The sequence below is a fragment of the Pongo pygmaeus genome, chromosome 8 (genome assembly GCF_028885625.2).
Source record: "Pongo pygmaeus isolate AG05252 chromosome 8, NHGRI_mPonPyg2-v2.0_pri, whole genome shotgun sequence".
In the NCBI taxonomy this organism is placed as follows: Eukaryota; Metazoa; Chordata; class Mammalia; order Primates; family Hominidae; genus Pongo; species Pongo pygmaeus.
In genome coordinates, this window is record NC_072381.2 from 45,553,028 (window position 1) to 45,558,845 (window position 5,818).

Below are 5,818 nucleotides of genomic sequence, written 5' to 3' on the forward strand. Positions count from 1 at the left end.
AGTTTGAAAAAGGAAATTAAGCCATTGTTAGACGACCCTTATGAGGAGGCAGATAAGGTTGATCAGTCCTTGAGACCTCAGTTTTACACTGGGGTTGAGTTTATGTCCATCCTAGGCATCCTCTTTTTGGAGGAGGAAAGAAGCATGATCTGATCCGTAGGGCTGCTATGGCAATTTGGGAATGTGAACATCCTCCTTGTCAAAACTTTCTTACCACAGACCAAAAATTCCCTGCCCAAGATTCCCGGTGTGATAATAACACAGCTCACCAAGAAAACATGCAAGACATAAGGGAAATGATAATGAAAGAAACTAGGGAATCAGTACCCCAAACTCAAAATCTCTCTAAAGCATTTGATATACAACAGGAGAGGGATGAGTGGACTATGAAATTCTTAGACAGACTAAAGGAGCAAATGAGACAATATGCAGGCCTAAATTTGGAAAATCCCCTGGGACAGGGAATGTTAAAGCTCCATTTTGTCACTAAAAGTTGTCCAGATATTTCTTTTTATTTTTTTGAGATGGAGTCTCTGTCACCCAGGCTACAGTGCAATGGTGCAATCTTGATTCACTGCAGGCTCCACCTCCCGGGTTCACTCCATTTTCCTGCTTTAGCCTCCTGAGTGGCTGGGACTACAGGTGCCCACCACCACGCCCAGCAAGTTTTTTCTATTTTTAGTAGAGACGGGGTTTCTCCGTGTTAACTAGGATGGTCTCAATCTCCTGACATCGTGATCCACCCACCGCAGACTCCCATAGTGCTGGGATTACAAGCATGAGCCACTGCACCTGGCCAACATTGTCCAGATATTTCAAAAAAGTCAAAAAATTAGAAGATTGGGAAAACTGACTTCAAGTGAACTTCTCAGAGAGACTCAAAAAGTATCTGCGAAGAGACACAAAGAAAAGCAAAAACAAAAGACAAAACTTATGTTATTCACCTTCCAACAGATGCCTCCAAACCCAAGTACCCCTAAACAGAGCTTCCACTGGGCCAGAAACTATAAAGGTTCCAAACCCTCCTTTAAAGGACCCAAGCTTCCATAGGGAGGATCAAGGCTCTCATCTACCAGGCCCTCTAAATAGTATAGGGGAGTAAAATCAAAGAATCCCAGAACTGAGAGTGGGGAAGGGCAAGGTAGACACTACAAATGTGGAAGAACAGGCCACTTCAAGAGAGAATGTCCCAAATTAGAAAAGGAAAAGGAAGCCCTTCCACTCATGGCTTTTGAGGAAGAATAATGGGATCAGAGGTTCTGTCTCTTTTATCTTGAGTCACACCAGGAGCCGTTGATAAGTCTAGAAGTGGGAACTCACCATGAGTTTATAACTTTTTAGTCAATTCAGGAGTGACTCGATCCTCTGCTTGTTTTCCTCCCATCTAATATTGCCTGCTTTTCAGAGGAACTTTTGGTTTCTGGGGTAAAGGGAGAAGGATTTAAAGCAAAAATTTTAGAAAACACGGAAGTCAGATACCAGGCTCAATCAGCTCATATTCAGCTTTTGTTAATACCTAAAGCAGGGACTAATTTACTAAGGAAGGATTTAATGTTGAAATTAGGCATAGGCCTGCAACTCAGCCCAAGAGGATTCCTCACCTTATTAAAGCTACTCACCACTGCAGATGAAAAATATATTAATCCTAATGTCTGATCCAAAGAAGGAAACTGAGGGAAACTCTGAGTCCCTCCAACCACATAAAGCTAAAAGTCCCCAGGGAAGTAGTAAGGAGGAAACAATACCCCATTCCCATAGAGGACAAGATAGGATTGAAACCTATAATTGAAGGTCTTATTAAAGCTGGGCTTCTTGAGCCTTCTATGTCCCCTTATAACACCCCAGTATTGCCATTCAAGAAATCAGATGGGTCATACCAGCTGGTACAGGATCTTAGGGCTATTAACCAAATAGTCCAAACTACCCACCCCATTGTCCTCGATCCTTACACCATTCTCAGCAAGATTCCATATAATAATCAATGGTTTACTGTAATAGATTTGAAGGATGCTTTTTGGGCATGTCTCCTGGCCGAAGATAGGCAAGATACATTTGCTTTTGAGTGGAAGGATCCCCATTCAGGGTGGAAACAATAATATTGATGGATAATTTTACCCCAAGGGTTCACAGACTCCCCTAACCTTTTCAGTCAAATTTTAGAACAAGTATTAGAAAAAGTTGTCATCCCAAACAAATATGCCTACTCCAATATGTTGATGATATTCTTAGATCTGGTGAAGATATAGATAACGTAGAGCTGGCTTCTCTACACATATTCTCAACCATCTGCAGTTCGAGGGGTTGTGAGTCTCAAAGGGAAAGCTTCAGTATGTAGAACCTGAAATTAAATATTTAGACCACTTGATAAGTGCAGAGAAGTGAAGAATAGGGCCTGAACGAGTTGAGGGAATCATGTCCCTACCCTTGCCTCAAACTTAAACAAGAACTCAGGAAACTTTTGGGTTAGTTGGATACTGCTCCTTATGGATTAACTCACATGCACTAAACAGTAAACTTCTATATCCAAAACTTCCTCAGGTGAAGACTGACCATCTCCTGTGGACTTCTGAGGAAGTTGATCAGGTTGAAGAGCTGAAAAAAAGGCTTATAACCACCGCTGTCTTAGACTTACCTTCCCTAGAAAAGCCATTCCACCTTTTTGTCAACGTGGATAATGGGGTAGCTTTAGGAGTGCTCACTTAAGAACACAGAGGCCATCAGCAGCCCATGGTGGACTTCCTGTCAAAAGTCTTAGATCCAGTTACTTGTGGGTGGCCTCAATGCATCCAATCCCATTGTGGCTACAGCACTAATGGTCAAATAAAGCAGGAAGTTAACCTTTGGAGGAAAATTGACAGTAAGAACGCCCCACCAAGTTAGAAGTATCTTAAACCAGAAAGCAGGGAGGTGGCTTACTGACTCAAGAATCTTAAAGTATGAAACTATTCTGTTAGAAAAAGATGATTTAACATTAACCACTGATAATTCCCTTAACCCAGCAGTTTTCCTAATAGGGGATCCAAATCTAAAGAGATAGCACACATGTTTAGATTTAACTGATTACCATACAAAGGTCTGACCAGACCTAGGAGAAACTCCCTTCAGGATGGGACGACACTTATTTATACATGGTTCCCCCTAGGTGATTGAGGCAAAAAGATGCAATGGGTATTCAGTAATTGATGGAGAAACTCTTGAAGAAATAGAGGCAGGAAAATTGCCTAAGAATTGGTCTGCCCAAACCTGTGAGCTGTTTGCACTCAGCTGAGCCTTAAAGTACTTGCAGAACCAGGAAGGAGCCATCTATACCAATTCTAAGTACGCCTTTGGAGGGGCTCATATACTTGGAAAAATTTTGACTGGACGAGGTCTCATTAATAGCAAACATCAAGATATTGTTCATAAGGAGCTAATCACCCAAGTATTGAATAACCTTCAGTTGCCAGAAGAAATAGTGATTGTCCATGTCCCCAGACACCAGAAAAGTCTTTCTTTTGACAGTCTAGGAAATAACCTAGCAGATTACATAGGTAAACAGGCTGCCATTTCTTTTAAAACATCTATTTTTCACTGAATTCTTTACCTTCCTCCTCCTACCATCATCTCCATTCCATTTTCTCTTCCACTGAAAAGAGAAACTAATAAAAATAGGTGCTAAGAGAATTCAGAAGAAAAATGGATATTGCCAGACCAGAGGGAAATGTTGTTCAAACCCCTTATGAGGGAAAACTTGTCCCAACTGCATCAAGGGACCCACTGGGGGCCCCAAGCCACGTGTGACACAGTTCTGAAAGTTTTTGGGTGTATAGGAATATATACTCTTGCCAAATAGGTTACAGACCGTCCCTTAGTATGTAAGAAAACTAATAAACAAACTATAAAAAGATTACCCCTTGGGAGAAGGAGTCCGGACTTAAGGCCATTTCAAAGTATCCAGATTGATTACACAGAGATGCCTCCAATACGTCATCTAAAATATTTACTAGTGATAGTAGTGATAGTAGATCACCTTACTCACTGGGTCAAAGCTATTCCCTTTTCAAATGTGATGGCCAATAATGTAGTTGAGGCCTTAATTGAAAATATAGTGCCCAGGTTTAGGCTAATAGAAAATATTGACTCAGGCAATGGAACCTATTTTGCCTCAAACTATTACATTTGATGCTTGCCTTGTTATACCTTGTGGAGACTTGTCAAGTCAAAGACAGCTCTCCACTTCAGAAAAGTACCTCTGTACTTCCTGGCTCTCCTCAGACTGGACATTAGTGAATTTGGATCATTTAGTCTGGGAAAGTCTCAATGAAGACCCCAGTGTCAACTGAGAGTCTTGCCCCATTGACACGGAGTTTTATGACGTAGTTGGTCCAACTATGTGCAAGTGAGAGCAAGGATGGACTGCCCCAATCAGTAGTTGTAATTCCTAAAACCATACATTCATTTTAATAAAGATATTAAACTTTCAGGTAAACTAGTGCAACCCAATGCAGGTTATTATTTCAAACCCTTAAAATTCTTCCCCTTCTCTAAGCTGATTCCCTTCTTTAAGCTGGTTTTATGATATGGGGTCTGAGTTTTCAGAAACAGACCCTATTGGATCTTTTGAAATATGCTTCATTGCTCCCCTACTGCCTACACCTTCCCCTAAGCCTTCTTCCAAAAACTCTCACAATGAAACTGTTGTTCCTCCTCCATCTAATGACAAGACCAAGGTAGGTATTGTAGAAGTTAAAGACCTAAAACAAACTTTGGCAACTCAGACAGGATATCAAGATGTGAATGCCTGGTTAGAATGGATCAAGTACTCCATTTTTACTTTAAACAAAAGCAATGTTATGCTTGTGCACATGGCAGACCAGAGGCACAGATTGTCCCCTTTCCACTAGGATGGTCCTTCAGTTGACCAGGCATGGGCTGTATGGTAGCTCTTTTCCAGGGTTCCACAGCCTGGGGTAACAAGTCGTGTCAATCTCTGTCTCTGCTATAACCCAAAGTTCAACACCCTGAAGGTCAGCCCCCAAGGGCCATCCAGCTTCTGTCTCCCGACACTAAGTTCACATCATGTCTCTCACAACAAGGAGGAAACTTAGCATTGCTTGGAGACCTAAAAGGATGCAGTAAGCTTAAGACTTTCCAAGAGCTTACCAATCAGTCAGCCCTTGTACACTCCTGAGCAGATGTATTGTGGTGTTGTGGTGGACTTTTACTGGACACTCTGCCAAGTAACTGGAGAAGCCCTTGTGCTCTAGTTCAGTTGGCTATACTTTTCACTCTGACATTTCATCAACCACAAAAAAAAAAAGGGAAAACACAACATCATAAAGCAAGGGAAGTCCCTTATGGGTCTTTTCACTCCCACATTTATTTAGATGCTATCGGAATCCCACGAGGAGTACCAGATACATTTAAGCCCAGGATCAAATAGCTACAGGATTTGAATTGATATTTTGGTGGGTGACAATAAAAATGTAGATTGGATAAATTACATCTATAATAATCAACAGTGGTTTATTAATTACACCAGGGATGCTGTCAAAGGAATAGAAGAACAATTCAGTCCCACTAGCCAGATGGCCTGGGAAAACAGAATGGCCCTAGATATGATATTAGCTGAAAAAGGTGGTGTTTGTGTTGTGATTAAAACTCAGTGTTGTATCTTTATCCATCAGGGGCGGACAACACTTCCCCCAGTGGGAGCATAACAAGGGCCCTACAAGGATTTACCACTTTATCCAATGAATTAGCTAAAAATTCTGGAGTTAATAACCCTTTCTCAAGATGGCTAGAAAGGTGGTTCAGTAAATGGAAAGAAATCATAGCC